Raw genomic sequence first — 18,174 nt, 5'->3', positions numbered from 1 at the left:
ATTGCTGGGGTGTGCAATCTACCTGAACAAAGGAGTTGGGAATATGGTCAGGCAGTTTTGCATCATTTCCTGTTTTCATTCGACTCGTTACATTTTTTTTTTCTTTTACAAAAGCGATGCTTTCAAATGCACACGCGTTTGATACTCACACACTCAAACAATTACACACACACACACACACACACACACACACACACACACACACACACACACACACACAGATTGAGAAGGAGGAAAACAGACATATACACAGAGACGAATACAGATGTAAATATGGATGAGACAAGAGAGAGAGAGAGAGGAAGGGAGGATGGGGAGAGAGAGAAAGAGAGGAGAGACAGAGAGAGAGAGAGAGAGAGAGAGAAAGAAAGAGAGAGAGAGAGAGGGGGGGGATACAAACCAGTTGAAAAACAAATTAAACGACCGGTACCAAAGAGAAATTCAACTCCGTCCATTCTTCTGTCCTCCACTAGAACATTAGATTTTTTTTCTAAAATAAAGAATCATATTCAATCCTTTCTTTTCTTTTCATCGTAGAACAATGGGCATGGCCATCTCATAACAAAAAAAAAGTAAAGACACCCCCGCCCATTTTTCTGCATACTGTTAACCCTCCACACGAACATCATATTCTTAAATGAATTATTTCCTTTTCTGATGAAAGAGCAATCACAATGCCATTCCCCGAACCAGGTGGGCGCAGTTTCAAAATTCCCGATTCCCAGCCTGCCCCCAAGAGTTCAGTTTTATCAGTTGCACCCGAGGGAAAAGAAGCTGACGTGAAACTAACAAGGGTTACAAATGTCATGTATATGTCAAAGAACCATCCCCCAATTAGCGATCACTAACCCGAAGAAAATACCAGAGGAAGGACAAAATGTCACACATATAGAGCAGAATCGTGTCTGAGGCCTGGGATTACAGTAAATAAGTATCATGAATGATGTAAAAACAACATTCCGAAAATGAAAGATAAATAATCCTTCAAAATGAAAAAAAGAAGTAGAAGAGAAAAAAGAAGAACGCTTTCTTAAAACTCGATGATATTAAACCAACAGAGGAGCGAGCGAACGAGCGAGCGAACGAGCGAGGAGAGAGAGAGAGAGAGAGAGAGAGAGAGAGGACACTGGAATTATTTATTGTCATTGCCAAGAAAGGTCTTTTGACAAGGGGGCAACAACATAAATTCTTATATTTAAGCTTCAAAATAACCAAAAAACAAACAAACAAACAAACAAAAAACAAAAACAAAACATAATTGTTCTCTCAACCATTCAGTCAGTTTAAACAAAGAGAACAGGCAATTCTCGGAAACACGAAAGCCACACCGTGACAAAAACTCACCGAAATGGAACTAAAGAAAAACAAAAATGTAATTATAACAAAACGACAAAATGAATGGGAACTGGCTCGACCATCCACTCGAGAATATATCAAATCAATACAGACTGCCTTAACAATACGCTCAAGTATGTAAAGTTATGTTTTCTGCTTTGTCCAAAAAAAAAAATAGCACCTTCTCTACAGACTATAATTAAGTGCCTTCTATGCTTTTAATACCATTCATTCTACACACCTTCCTTTCCACCCCCTCTGCTCTTCCTTTTCCACCCATCTACACTTCTTCCCTTCTATCCCCTCTACACTCCTTCCTTTCTGCAACCTCGACAGTCCATCCTTTCCACCTCCTCAACACTCCTTCCTTTCTACACCCTCTACACTTCCATTTCCACCCCCTATACACACCTTCCTTTCCACCCCCTCTACACTCCTTCCTTTCTACCCCCTCTACACATCCCTTTCCACCCCCTCTACACTCCTTCCTTTCCATCCCCTCTACACTCCTCCCTTTCCACCCCGTCTATACTCCCCTTTCCACCCCCTCTACAATCCTCCCTTTTAAACACAAATACAATCCTTCCTTTCCACTCCTTCTACACTCCTTTCTTTCTACCTCCTCTACAGTCCTTCCTTTCCACCGCCTCTATACTCCTTCATTTCCACCCCCTTTACACGCAGTCCTTTCCACCCCCTCTACACTTCCCTTTCCACCCACTCTACACTCCTTCCTGTCCATCCCCACTACACTCCTTTCTTTCCACCCCCTCTGTACTCCCCTTTACACCCGCTCTACAATACTTCCTTTCTATCCCATCTACACTCCTTCCTTTCCACACCCTCTATACTCCATCCTCTCTACCCCATCTACACTTCCCTTTCCACCCCCTCTAGACTCCTTTCTTTCCATCCCCTCTCAACTCCTTCCTTTCTACCCCCCCTACACTTCCCTTTCCACCCCCTCTGTACTCCTTCGTTTCCACCTCCTCTACACTCCTTCTCCACTTCCCTTTCCACCCCCTCTGTACTCCTTCGTTTCCACCTCCTCTACACTCCTTCTTTTCCACTCCCTAAACACCTTTCCTTTCCATCCCATCTACACACCTTCCTTTCAACCCCCTCTACCCTTTCCTTTCCACACCCTCTACACTCCTTCCTTTCTACCCCCTCTACACTCCTTCCTTTCTACAACCTCTACAGTCCTTCCTTTCCACCCCTTCTACACTCCTTCCTTTCTACCCCCACCCCTCTACACTTCCTTTTCCATCCCCTCTACACTCCTTACCTTCTACACCCTCAACACTCAGTCCTTTCCAACCCCTCTACACTTTTCACACCCTCTACATTCTTTTCGTTCCACCACCTCTACACTCCTTCCTTTCTACCCCCTCTACACATCCCTTTCAACCCTCTCTACACTCCTTCCTTTCTACCCCCTCTACACTCCTTCCTCTCTACACCCTCTACACTTCCCTTTCCGCTGCCTCTACATTCCTTCCTTTCCACCCCCTCTTCACTCCTTCCTTTCCATACCCTCAATACTCCCGTTTCCAACCCCTCTATAATCCTTCCTTTAAAATCCATCTACACTCTTCCCTTTCTACCACCTCTACACACCTTCCTTTGTACCCACTCTACACTTCCCTTTCAACCTCGTCTACAGTACTTCCTTTCCACCTCCTCTAAACTTCCCTTTCCACCTCCTCTATACTACTTCCTTTCCACCCCCTCTACACTTCTTCCTTTCTACCCCCACCCCCTCCACACTCCCCTTTCCATCCCCTTTGCACTCCCCTTTCTACCCACCGCCTCTATACTCCTTCATTTCCACCCCCTTTACACGCAGTCCTTTCCACCCCCTCTACACTTCCCTTTCCACCCCCTCTACACGCCGTCCTTTCCACCCCGTCCACCCCTTATACACTCCTTCCTTTCTACGCCCATTATACTCCTTCATTTCTTCCCACTCTACACTTCCCTTTCCACCCTTCCTTTAAAACCCATCTACACTCCTTCCTTCCTACCCCCTCTATACTCCTTCCTTTCCACCCCCTCTACACTCCTTCCTTTCTCCAACCTCTACAACCCTTCCTTTCCACCTAGTCTTGACTTACCTTTCCACCTCCTTTATACTCCTTCCTTTCCACCACTTCTACACTTCTTCCTTTCTACCACCACCCCCTCTACACTTTTCATCCCCTGTACACACCTTCCTTTCCACCTTCTCGACCCTTCTCTTTCCACCCGTCTACACTCCTTCCGTTCTACCCTTTCTACACTCAGTGCTTTACACAACCTCTACACTTCCCTTTCCACCCCCTCTACACTCCTTCCTTTCTACAACCTCTACAATCCTTCCTTTCCACCTCCTCTTGACTTCCCTATCCACCTCCTCTATGCACCTTCCTTTCCACCCCTTTCCTACATTCCTTCCTTTCTAGCCCCATCCCTTATACACTTCCATTTCCATCCCCTCTACACTCGTTCCTTTCTACACCCTCTACGCTCCGTCCTTTCCACCCCTCTACACGTCCCTTTCCACCCTCTCTACACTCTTCCCATTCTACCACCTCTACACTTCTCTTTGAACCACTTCTACACTCCTTCCTTTCTGCCCCTGCTACACTCACCTTTCCAACCCCTCTACAATCCTTCTTTTTCTACGCCATCAAAACTCCTTCCTTTCCACCCCCTCGACACTTCATCAATTCTACCCCCACCCCCTCCACACTTCCCTTTCCATCTCCTCTACAATCCTTCCATTAAAACCCATCTACACTCTTTCCTTTCCACCCACTCTATACACCACCGCCTCTACACTTCCCTTTACACCCCCTCCACACTCCTTCCTATCCATCCCAGCTAAACTCCTTCCGTTCTTACCCCTCTACACATCCCTTCCCACCCCATCTGTACTTCTTCGTGCCCGCCCCCTCTACACTCCTTCCTTTCCATCCCCTCTACACACCTTCCTGTTAACCCCCTCTACTCTTCCCTCCCCCCCCCTCTAAACTCATTCCTTTCTACCCCCTCTAACGTCAGTCCTTACCACTTCTACACTTCCCTTTCCACCCCTATACACTCCTTCCTTTCTACCACCTCTACACTCCTTCCTTTCTACCCCCTCTACACTTCCCTTTCTACCCCCTGTACAGTCCTTGCTTTCCACCTCCTCTACACTTCCCTTCCACCACCTCTAAACTCCTTCCTTTCTATCCCCTCTACAACCCTTCCTACCGAACCCTCTACATTTCCCTTTCCACCCCCTGTACACTCCTTCCTTTCCACCCCTTCTGCACTCTTTTCTTTCTACCCCCACCCCCACTACACTTCCCTTTCCATCCCCTCTACACACCTTCATTTCCACCCCAACTACCCTTCTCTTTCCACGCCCTCTACACTCCTTCCTTTCTACCCCCTCTATACTCCTTCCTTTCCACCCCTTCTGCACCCTTTTCTTTCTACCCCCACCCCCACTACACTTCCCTTTCCATCCCCTCTACACACCTTCATTTCCACCCCAACTACCCTTCTCTTTCCACGCCCTCTATACTCCATCCTTTCTACCCCCTCTAGACTTCCTTTTCCACACCCTCTGTACTCATTCGTTTCCACCCCCTCTAACCTTCCACCACTCTACACTCCTTCCTTTCTACAACCTCTACAGTCAATCCTTCCCACCTCCTCTACACTCCTTCGTTTCTACCAACTCTACACTCCTTCCTTTCTACCCCGTCTACACTTCCTTTTCCACCTCCTCTACATTCCTTTGTTTCCACCTTCTCTACACGGAGTCCTTTCCAACCCCTCTATACTTCCCATTCCACCCCCTCTACACTCCTTCCTTTCTACCACCTCTACAGTCCGTCATTTCTACCCCGTCTACACTTCCCTTTCCAATCCCTCTACACTGCTTCCTTTCTACCCCCTCCACACTCCTTCCTTTCCACCCCATCTACACTCCTTCCTTTCCACCACCTCTACTGTCCTTCCCTTCCATATCCTGTACACTTCCATTCCACCACCTCTACACTCCTTCCTTTCTACCCCCTCTACACCCTTTACTGCCAACCACGTCTACACTTCCCTTTCCACCCGCTCTACATTCCTTCCTTTTTACAACATATACAGTCCTTCCTTTCCACCTCCTCTTGACTTCCCTTTCCACCTCCTCTATACTCCTTCCTTTTCACCCCTTCTACACTCCTTCCTTTCTTCCCCCACCCCCTCTACACTCCTTCCTTTCTACCCCCTCTACACTTCCCTTTGAATCGCTTCTACATTCCTTCCTTTCCACCCAATCTTCACTCCTTTTCCATACCCTCTACACTCCCCTTTGTACTCCCTCTACAATCCTTTTTCCACCCCCTGTACACTCCTTCCTTTCCACCCCCTGTACACTCCACCATTTCTACCCCTACACCCTTCACACTTCCCTTTCCATCCTCTCTACAATCCATCCTTTAAAACCCATCTACAGTCCTTCCTTTCCACCCCCTCTATACGCCATCCTTTCTACCACCTCTACACTGCTCTTTCCACCCCCTCTACACTCCTTCCTTTCTACCCCTCTACACTTCTTCCTTTCCAGCCCAACTAAACTCCTTCCTTTCTTACCCATCTACACTCCCCTTTCCCTCCCCTCTGTACTCCTTCGTGTCCACCCGCTCTACACTCCTTCCTTTCCACCCACTTTAAACTCCTTCCTTTCTTACCCCTCTACCTTTCCCTTTCCACCCCCTCTGTACTCCTTCATGTCCACCCCCTCTACACTCCTTCCTTTCCACCCCCTTTAAACTCCTTCCTTTCCATCCCCTCTACCATTCCCGTCCCTCCCCCCTACACTACTTCCTTTCTATCCCCTCTACACTGAATGCTTTCCACGTAATATACACTTCCTTTTCCACCCTCTACTCTATTTCCTTTCTACCACCTCTACACTCCTTCCTTTACACCCCCTCGACATTCCTTCCTTTCTATCACCTCTACAATCCTTTCTTTCCAACTCTTTTTAACTTCCCTTTCCACCTTCTCTATTCTACTTCATTTCCACCCCTTCCACACTCCTTCCTTTCTACCCCCACCCCCACTACGCTTCTCTTTCTATCCCCTCTACATTCCTTCCTTTATACACACTCTACACTCAGTCCTTTCCACACCATCTACACTTCCCTTTCCAACCCCTCTACACTCCTTCCTTTCTACCACCTCTACAGTCCGTCATTTCTACCCCGTCTAAAATTCCCTTTCCATCCCCTCCACACTCCTTCCTTTCCACCTTCTCTACACTTTCTTTCTACCACCTCTACGCTCCTTCGTTTATGCCCCCTCTAAAACCCCTTACTGCCGACCTCTGCAGTCCTTCCTTTCCATCTCCTCTTGATTTCCCTTTCTACCTCCTCTATACTCCTTCCTTTCCACCCCTTCTACACTCCTTCCTTTCTACCCCCACCCGCTATACACTTCCCTTTCCATCCCCTCTACACTCCTTCCTTTCTACTCCCTCTACACTCAGTCCTTTCAACACCCTCTACACTTCCCTTTCCACCCCCTCTACACTCTTCCCTTTCTACCACCTCTACACTCCGTCCTTTCTACCCCCTCTACACTTCCCTTTGAACCCCCTCTACACTCCTTCCTTTCTACCTCCTCTACACTCCTTCCTTTCTACCCACTCTACACTTCCCTTTCAACCGCATCTACATTCCTTCCTTTCCACCCCTTCACTCCTTTTCCATACCCTCTAAACTCCCCTTTCTACCCCCTCTACAATCCTTTTTCTACCCCCTCTACACTCCTTCCGTTCCACCCCCTCTACACGCCATCATTTCTACCCCCACCCCCTCCACACTTCCCTTTCCATCCACTCTACAATCCTTCCTTTAAAACCCATCTACACTCCTTCCTTTCCATCTTTCTATACTCCATCCTTTCTACCCCCTCCACACTTCTCTTTCCACCCCCTCTACACTCCTTCCTTTCTACCCCCTCCTTCCTTTCCAGCTCCACTAAACTCCTTCCTTTCTTACCCCTCTACACTTCTCTTTCCACCCCCTCTGTACTCCTTCACGTCCACCCCCTCTACACTCCTTCCTTTCCACCTCCTATAAACTCCTTCCTCTCCATCTCTTCTACACACCTTCCTTTCCACCCCTTTACCCTTCCCTCCCCCCCCCTCTACACTCCTTCCTTTCCACACCCTCTACACTCCTTCCTTTCTACAACCTCTACACTTCCCTTTCCACTCCCTCTACACTCCTTCCTTTCTACCCCCTCTGCACTCCTTCCTTTCCACCCCCTCTACACTCCTTCCTTTCTACCACCTCTACAATATTTCCTTTCTACCACCTCTACAATCTTTCCTTTCTACCTTCTGTTGACTTCCCTTTCCACCTCTCTACCTCCCCCCCCCCGCCCCCTCTACACTCCTTCCTTCCCACCCCATCTACACTCCTTCCTTTCTACCACCTCTACACTTCCCTTTCCACCCCCTCTGCACTCCTTCCTTTCTACCCCCTCTGCACGCCTTCCTTTCCACCCCCTCTGCACTCCTTCCTTTCCACCTCCTCTACACTTACATCTCCACCACCTCTACATTCCCTCCTTTCTAATCCCACTACACTCCTTCCTTTGTATTCCCTCTAAACTTTCATTTCCACCCCCTCTACGTTGTGTAGAGGGGATGGAAAGGAAGGGGTGTATAGGAGGTGGAAATGAAGGAGTGTATAGGGGATGGACACAGAGTACAGAGGGGGTGGAAAGGGAATTGTAGAAGTGTAGAGGGGGTACAGAGGAAGGATTGTAGAGGTGGTAAAACGGAAAGAGTGTAGATCGATTTTAAAGGAAGGACTGTAGAGGGGGTGGAAAGGGGAGTATAGAGGGTATGGAAAGGAAGGAGTGAAGAGGGAGTGGAAACGAAGGAATATAGAGGCGGTGGAAAGGGAAGTTTAGAGCGTGTAGAAAGGAAGGAGCGTAGAGGTGTAGAAAGGAAGGAGTGTATAGGGGGTTTAAAGGGAAGTGTAGAGGGGTGGAAAGGACTGAGTGTAGAGGGTTTTGAAAGTAAGGAGTGTATAGGGGATAGAAAAGGAAGTGTAGAGGGGGTGGGGGTAGAAAGGAAGGAGTGTAGAAGGGGTGGAAAGGAAGGAGAAAAGAGAAGGTGGAAAGGGAAGTCAAGAGGAGGTGAAAAGGAAGGACTGTAGAGATTGTACAAAGGAAGGAGTGTACAGGGGGTGGAAAGTGAAGTGTAGAGGGCGTGGAAAGGTCTGAGTGTAGAGGGGGTAGAAAGGAAGGAGTGTATAGGGGTTGAAAAGAATGAGTGTAGAAGGGGTGGAAACGAACAACTACAGAGGAGGTGGAAAGGGAAGTGTAGAGGGAGTAGAAAGGAAGGAGTTCAGAGGGGCTGGAAAGGAAGCAGTGTAGAGGGGGTGGAAAGGGAAGTATAGATGGGGTAGAAAGGATGAAGTATAGAGGGGGTGGAAAGGAAAGAGTGTAGATGGGATAGAAAGGAAGTATTGTAGAGCGGGTGGAAAGGGGAGTGCAGAGGGGGTGGAAAGGAAGGAGTGTGGTGTTGATGGACAGGAAGGAGTGTAGAGGGGGTGAAATGGGAAGTGTAGATGGGGAAGAAAGGAAGGAGTGTATAGGTGGTAGAAAGGATGGAGTGTAGAGGGGGTGAAATGGGAAGTGTAGTTTGCTTGGAGTTTAGACGGGGTAGAAAGGAAGGAGTGTAGAGGGGGGGGGGGAGGGAAGGGTAGAGGGAGGGTAAGGAAGGAGTTTATAGGGTATGGAAAAGAAGGAGGGGGTACTCCTGGAGTATAGAGGAGGTGGAAAGGTAAGTCAAGACGAGGTGAAAAGGAAGGATTGTAGAGGTGGTAGAAAGGAAGGGGTGTAGAGGGGGTGGACACGAAGTAGTACAGAGGGGGTGGAAAGGGAAGTGTAGAGGGGTAAGAAAAGAAGGAGTTTAGTTGGGCTGGAAAGGAAGGAGTGTTGAGGTGATAGAAAGGAAGGAGTGTAGAGGGGGTGGTAAGGAAGGAGTGTAGATGGGTTTTAAAGGAAGGAGTGTAGTGGGGGTAAAAAGAGTGTATAGGGGGTGGAAAGGGAAGTGTAGAGGGCGTGTAAAGGACTGAGTGTAGATGGGGTAATAAGGAAGGAGTGTAGAGGTGGTGGAAAGAGAAGGGTAGAGGGGGTGGAAAGGAAGGTGTGTAGAGGGGATGGAAAGGGAAGTGTAGAGGGGTTGGGGGTAGAAAAGAAAGAGTGTGGAAGTGGTGGAAAGGAAGGAGTATAGAGGAGGTAGAAGGGTAAGTCAAGACGAGGTGGAAAGGAAGGATTGTAGAGGTGGTAGAAAGGAAGGGGTGTAGAGGGGGTGGAAAGGAAGGAGTGTAGAGGGGGTAGAAAGGAAGGAGGGTAGAGGGGGTAGAAAGGAAGGAGTGTAGTGGGGGAGGGAAGGGTAGAGGGGGTGGAAAGGAAGGTGACAGAGAAGAAAGGAGAGAAGACAGGGAGAGACACGAACAGACAGATAGAGAAAAACAGACAGCAACAGTAATTTAAATGTAAAATTTCACGAGTTCATCTGACCGGTCTTTTTCATTTACTTGGGCTGCACGTGGGAAAAAAAAGCAGAGAAGAAGAACCCCCCCCCCCCCACCCCCCAGATACCGCCCCCGCCCCACACACACACCCCACCACCACCACCCCTGAAGGTTACACAGTTTTGTTTCAAGTCAATACTGTATTTGAACAAGGTTGTAACCTATTCGTTTTCAGTCAGAAATGAACAAAGAAACAATTTCAACACAGCTGGAGTCAAAACAACAATAGCATCAACAACACTACTACTACCTCTACTATACTGCTGCTACCACAACAACAACAACAACAACAACAACAACAACAACAACTACTACTACTACTACTACTACTACTACTACTAACACCACCACCACCAACAACAACAGTGATGGTGACGATGATGATGATGACGATGACGACGACGATGATGATAACGATGACGACGATATCAAGCAAGGAATAAATGCTATTAGTCTGCATGGCGATTCAAACCAAACGCCAAACCACTGTACACACACACACACACACACACACACACACACACACACACACACACACACACACACATACACAACCGCGAACACACAAATGCGCGCGCGCGCACACACACACACACACACACACACACATACACAGAGACAACACACACACACACACACACACACACACACACACACACACACACACACAGGGGGGGGGGGTGCTAAACAAGATCAGTGACCACCTGATAACCTTATAAAGAAAAAAAATAACAAAGTCTCAGATTTCAAGTGATCCACTCAAGAGCCACTGTCTGCTTTCCAAATGGCAAAATTCAGTGTATCTCTCTCTCTCTCTCTCTCTCTCTGTGTGTGTGTGTGTGTGTGTGTGTGTGTGTGTGTGTGTGTGTGTGTGTGTGTGAAAACCCTGAAATGCACATTCACACACACACGCACGCGTACATACCGCCACACTTACCCCTGCACTTCAAATTTTAAAGCGACATAAAGACAGCCCATTCACACTCTAATCTGGACGATCTTGTTTTCATTCTGCCAATCCAGTACACTCGCTTTTGAAGGATGAACTGAGAAGTGAAACACCCACAGAGCGAACTACATCGCCACCTCAAGAGCAGCCCAGAAGAAATCTCACGTCTGTGGAAACTGGATTTTTCGCACCCCTAGACCGTTCAATGGGACCACCTCAAGGATCGCCCCTCTGCCCAGCTCTCTTACACTGTGAGCACAAAAGAACGGGCCCGACGCGGAACAATAGTAGTCTGGGATCGATGTGCAAAAAAAAATGTTCAGGGGATGAATAGACCCGTTGACAAGAAAGCACACAATGATGAAGGGGCGTGTAAGGAAGCAGATAATCCGCTTCCAGAAGAGTTCCACATTACAAAATATCTCCAAGAACACTGTGTTACCTCTCTCTCTCTCTCTCTCTCTCTCCCATCAAAAGGCAGCGCTGCTTTTGGGGGGTCCGGGAACATAACATACCGAACAGCACACTCACTCCCTTGTGGCCGCGTTGAACAGGACGACGACAGATAGAACGAACAGACGACACAGTCAGCCTGGCTTGTACGGGCATCGGTGTGTGGACAAGAGACAAAGATTCAGACAGCGAAGAGAATAATTATGTCTCTCGCTCAAATGTAAACCAAACTGACCACGCCATATCAAGTTGTTACTGCTGATAATACATTTTGCGTAAGTTCAGGCTGATAATAGAGAACATATCTCGCTCAAGCGTAAACTAAACTGAACTCGCCATATCAATTAGTTACTGCTGATATTACATTTTGCGTAAGTTCAGGCTGATATAGAGAACACATCTCGCTCAAGCGTAAACTAAACTGAACACGCCATATCAATTAGTTACTGCTGATATTACATTTTGCGTAAGTTCAGGCTGATATAGAGAACACATCTCGCTCAAGCGTAAACTAAACTGAACACGCCATATCAATTAGTTACTGCTGATATTACATTTTGCGTAAGTTCAGGCTGATAATAGAGAACATATCTCGCTCAAGTGTAAACTAAACTGAACACGCCATATCAATTAGTTACTGCTGATATTACATTTTGCGTAAGTTCAGGCTGATAATAGAGAACATATCTCGCTCAAGCGTAACTAAACTGAACACGCCATATCAATTAGTTACTGCTGATATTACATTTTGCGTAAGTTCAGGCTGATAATAGAGAACATATCTCGCTCAAGCGTAAACTAAACTGAACACGCCATATCAATTAGTTACTGCTGATATTACATTTTGCGTAAGTTCAGGCTGATAATAGAGAACATATCTCGCTCAAGCGTAAACTAAACTGAACACGCCATATCAATTAGTTACTGCTGGTATTACATTTTGCGTAAGTTCAGGCTGATATCTGTGACAAGCGAGAGATGTCACTGACATTTAGCGTGCCACGTCACGTTTTGTATTTGTCATCTGGATATGGAGACAGGGCAATAATCACGGAAAATGATTTCCTTGGATGGTAGTGATGGTAACATCAGCAATGGTAGAAGTATCTTTTTCGCCTTTGTTTGTAACTTTTTAACATTACGACCAACAACGAGGGTTAACACCATACTAGTAACCCGTTAAGTTCTCGGCCCAACACTTGGCTTTTATCACCGATTGATAGTAAGTTTACAGTTGGTCCAACAGCAAAGTGAGAGCTGTATTATCAATGGTTTCTCCAGTGCAAAGGGAAATCATTTACAGCTTAGTCATTTGTGAAGGAGTGTGACTCTCAAACTGGGAGGCAAAATTGCACTGGCTCCTTAGGGGCTGGTTGGCCTTTGGGAACCATCCCAACGCCGACTGTCCTAAAACCCTCTTGGCAGAAAGAGTGGGGATGTAACTTGGGCAAGACACTCTCCACAATAATCAAATTCTAGCCTAAATAGTCGGGACAGCAGTTGCCTCCTCTGCTGTTCTGATAGTCATAGTCGGACACGACTGACTATCATACATTATCCGGAAGCTCTGAGGCTGAATATCATACTTTCTCAGCATTCTCAATATATTTTGAGCTTCTTCAACCATCAGTTCAAATCTGTATGGTAAGAAAAGACACCCAACTGAGAAATTGCATTCCATTCACAAACACAAGCGTTTTATTTTGCTCTCTGTCTTAATCTTTCTTTCAGTCTAAAGTTTGTTGGAAAACAGGATGGCCAAGCCAACGTGATTGTTCTTCGTTTCTCTTTGCTTTAAAAAAAAAAGAGAAAAAAATACATGTTTGAAATACTATTTCGCATAATATTTCGCAGTCTTACCAGCGTATGTGAAAGGTAAAAATCAAAGTGGAGAGTAGTTCATGTGGAAGTATCATCATTTTATGATCGATTGTAAGCTCATGAAACATGTACATACATATAAATCGGGTGTCCCCCAAAAAGTGAACCGCTTTTTGACAAGTATTTTCTGTGACAGAGAAACCGATTTCATTGAAAATTTTCACGCAGTAACGTTAGAGTATCAACAGCAAGTCTGTGAAATATCTAAAAGTTCGAACGCAAATTATGCGAGTATTGTCAAAATCAAAACAGCATGTCAAAAAATCCAATATCAGAGAAAAACACTTATTTCAGTTTATGCTCAATGTGGCCTCCATCTTCCTCCACGACTTAACGAAGCCGTTTCTTCCAAGCAGAAATGCTTTTACGTATTTCTTCCACCGATATCTCCTCCCATGACATAAATATCCTGTCCTTTAACGCCTGCTCGGTCAATTTGTCTCTTTCTCCCCGGTAAATTTTCTCCTTCAGAGAGTCCCATATGGCATAATCCATTGGGTTGCAGTCAGGACTTTGTGGAGGCCATTCATCCTTCTTGATGAATTCTGGTGTAGCCTCCTCCAGATGGGCCTGGGTTACCCTACTTGTGTGTGAAGGAGCCCCATCTTGCTGAAACACGTAATTGTTTCTAGGATAAAGACGCCTACAATCCGGGAGAAGATTGTCATCCAATAACTGAACGTAGCTTTCACTATTAACCTTGGCTATGTCAGTATCAATAAAATGAATGCTTGTTTTTTTCTTTCCAGGATACTCCAGCTGAAACCATTATCTTTTTTTGAAAATCTAGAAGTCTCATGATAGAGGCGAGATGGCTGAATTTCTAGTTTCCGTTTCCCATAAACGCGATCGTTTTGGCGATTTTTAGCTATCTCTAATGGAAAGTCTTTCTCGTCTGTGAAAATGATCCTTTTCACATCGGTGGCCGAGTAGCGGTCATTCAAGTTACGGCAGCGAGTTTTTCTTTTCCCTCTTACATTTTGGTCCCTCCTTAATACCTGTATCCTCTTGAAGGGCTTCAGCTCCAGTTCTTTCGAATTCTTTGCACAGAAGACTTGCTCACTTGTAATCGCTTGCAACTTCTCTAAGAGATTTGTGGGTCCCTGGGTTCTCCTCCTGGGACTGAATCAGTTCCTCAACACGGTCCTTGTTCTCCTCCCACTGCCAATTTTACTTGCTACTGACCATGTAGTGCGTATTTTAGCGATAAGTCTGTTTAGAGTGACATGACTCCACCCCTTGCCTGGAAATTCCTTTACGATCCTTCTTCCACCCCAGCCTTTCTCCTTGAAACAGTTTTCAATGGTAACCTTATCACTTTCACTCAAAGGCATTGTTGATCCTTCCAAACTGAAACTTTGGACAGAACTGATTTTGGATACAGACGAAAAACAAACAAACAAAAAAACAACAAAAAAACAAACAAAAACAAAAACAAAAAAACCAATAGACTTGACACCCAGACAAGCTGTTTTTAGACTGACACTGATTGACAAATGCCAACACCTGGCAGCTGGCATGAACATGATGAAGGTCACATTTCACAGCTCTGATACTGGATTTTATGACAGGCTGTTTTGAATTTGACAATACTCGCACAATTTGCGTCCGAACTTTTAGATATTTTGCAGAGTTATTGATGATACCCTAAAGTTACTGCATGAAAATTTTTAATGAATTCGGTTTCTCAATGACTGAGGAAATACTTGTCAAAAAGCGGTTCACTTTTTTTGGGACACCCGATACATATGTGTAGGTGGTGTTCCACCTCACGCTATTCATCCCCAGCCTAACCCCTACGCTCGTTCTGTTGTTGTCTCAGTGCCAAGTCACCACTGGAAGATAACATGTTGCCGTAAGGCCACCCAACAGAGGAGACCTTTGTCCTGCTGCTGAGTCAGGTGTGTGTGTGTGTGTGTGTGTGTGTGTGTGTGTGTGTGTGTGTGCTTGCCTCTGTGTGTGTGTGTGTGTGTGTGTGTGTGTGTGCCTCTGTGTGTGCGTGCCTCTGTGTGTGTGTGTGTGTGTGTGTGTGTGTGTGTGTGTGTGTGTGCGTGCCTCTGTGTGTGTGTGTGTGTGTGTGTGTACGCGCGCGCGCGCGCGTGTGATGTATGGAGTGTGTGCGTGTGTGTGTGTGTGTGTGTGTGTGTGTGTGTGTGTGTGTGTGTGTGTGTGTGTGTGCGCGTGCATGTGTGTTTTGTTACGAAATGAAGATTTTCCCTCTTTAGTTTGTTAGCTTTCCAAGTAAACAAAAATATCAAAACATGCCAGCTGTCACCCCCCCCCCCCACACACACACACACACACACACACACACCCCTTGGCACAAGGACAGCAATCAGCAGCGCTCCAGACAGAAATCAGCCACGTTAGTTTACAAGGTCTGTTACTCCATGCACAGGTTTAACTCTTTCCATACGAACGGCGAAAGAGACGATGTTAATAGCGTTTCACCCCAGTTACCATCATCAAAATATTGCAAGCGGAAGGCTGTTATACTGAAGAGGTGAATGTTGACAAAGAATACCACAATTCTGACGACGGAAGCTAAAGGTTGGGTCATTCAGACACCCACTGGACATCCGAGGGGTCTGTGTAGAGGAGAAGAGAGGACTGGCCGTACTGAGTGAGTTAAACCTAAAATGGGACGTGGGCTTTTTCTTCTTCTTTTTTATTATTAATTACTAGACACTTGCTGTTTGCAAGGCAGTTTATGGTATTAACACCATTCCTGTTGCTGTTGCTACTGCTACCGCTGGCCGTACTGCTACTGATGATGTTCGTCCTACGAATTCGAAGATGACAAGTGCTTATTTGATATGATAGTCAGTCGTGTCCGACTATGACCATCAGAACAGCAGAGGAGGCAACTGCTGTTCCGACTATTTGGGCTAGAATTTGAATGTAGTGGAGAGTGTCTTGCCCAAGTTACATCCCCACTCTCTCGGCCAAGAGGGTTTTAGGACAGTCGTCGTTGGGATGGTTCCCAAAGGCCAAACAGCCCACAAGGCTGCAGCACTAAGAGCCAGTGCAATTTTGCCTCCTAGTTTGAGAGTCATAGTCCTTCACAAAAGACTGAGCTGTAAATGATTTCCCATTGACTGGAGAAACCATTGATAATACAGCTCTCACTTTGCTGTTGGCCCCAATGTAAACTTATGTCAATCTGTGATATAAGCCGAATGTTGGGCCTTTGGCAAGTGCTACTACTATTACTGTTAGCAGCAGTACCCCTACTATTCGTACTCGAGTGCCACTGTTACGTGAAGCGCCCACTGATCGCTGACACCTGTCTGTTACCGATTCCGGACGCTGTAAAGCGACTTCTGCTCATCAGACCCCAGCACCGGAAGCATACTTTGTGCACGCGCACCAAAGGCAACACCCCTAACGGAAGAGGTGGGTGCCCGTTGCCACAGACGAATAACTCTCTGTTCGTTACGTGTGGTCTGTGTGTGTGTGGCTTGGTGCCACTGGGGATGTTCAGCTGTGTGCATGTGTGGGTGGGTGGGTGCGTGTGTGTCTGTGTAGCCGTGTGGAACAAAATGATGGCAAATTATTCCTATGGGAGGACAAGGTGACGGAAATATCGGGAATCTCTGTCCCTCCCAACCCCCTCCCCCCCTCCCCAGCCCCCACCTCTCTCTCTCTCTCTATTTCTTGTTTCTTTCTTTCTTTCTTTGTTTTTTGCCCCATCATCTGCACCGTTTCGGTGGCATTACTCCCACGCCGCTCATTCCGAGTCCCCCCCCCCTCCCTCCCCCGTTGAGCGGCCACACCCGGCTTCGTCTGTCACAGTTCCAGCTTCGACAGTCCGCAAAGGAACCATCAATGTGAGATCGCCTTGTCTGTGTCTTATCTGAGAGTCTTCTGCAGTTCATTTAACTTACTCAGTACGGCCAGTCCTCTCTTCTCCTCTACACAGACCCCTCGGATGTCCAGTGGGTGTCTGAATGACCCAAACTTTAGCTTTCGTCGTCAGAATTGCGGTATTCTTTGTTAACATTCACCTCTTCAGTATAAGAGCCTTCCACTTGCAATATTTTGATGATGGTAATTGGGGTGAAACGCTGTTAACGTCGTCTCTTTCGCCGTTCGTATGGAGAGAGTTAAGGACTATGAACGCATTCACAAACACACCATTCCATGTTTGTAGCTCATCTTTCTCATTGCTGGCAGGTTAACCCATCCCTACTGAGTAATGGCATTGGAATTATCTTTATATCTTCAAAGTAATTAACTCTTCGTGGCCACAGCAGGATCTAATCACTATCTTTTTTAAACAGATTGAAATTTACAAAACGGAACGTGTTTAAATAAATCGAGATCACTGTCATTCCACCACTAATAATGTTGATACAACAAACTGAAACATTCACTGTTGTGTCAAATACTCTTTTATTGTACAAGTGAGATTGCATTTCATGTCAGCAGCGGTAAAACTGCCAAGCCTCGTGTTCTAGAGAGAGAGGGTGGGGGTAGAGAGAGTGGTGGGGGGGAGGGGAGGAAGAAAGGGAGAGAGAAAGAGAAAGAGAAGGGGGTCACAGAGAGAGAGAGAGAGAGGAGGAGACAGACACATAGACAGGTAGACGGACAGACACCCAGAGAGAGAGAGAGAAGAGAGAGAGAGAGAGAGAGAGAGAGAGAGAGAGAGAGAGAGAGAGAGAGAGAGAATCAGAGACAGACAGACGGATAGTTTGAGCGAAAACTAAATGTGGGTAAATGAATTAAGTGCAAACACGATACGACTGTAGCCACACACACCCCCACCCCCAGCCATGCAGTGCCACAGCCATCAGCACACTGAAATAACACCAGGTACTCCTCCCCCTCCCCCAACCCCCCTCCCACTCTGAAAACTAACACAACACCTCACCCATCGATTCTGGAACCCGCATTTGACATTCACCGCACACACTGTTAGGCGGGCCTGATTACACGGGACGCGGTCATTCTGAATTCAGATGGTAA

The sequence above is a fragment of the Babylonia areolata genome, chromosome 4 (genome assembly GCF_041734735.1).
Source record: "Babylonia areolata isolate BAREFJ2019XMU chromosome 4, ASM4173473v1, whole genome shotgun sequence".
Lineage (NCBI taxonomy): Eukaryota > Metazoa > Mollusca > Gastropoda > Neogastropoda > Buccinidae > Babylonia > Babylonia areolata.
Note: the sequence above shows the minus strand (reverse complement) of the source record.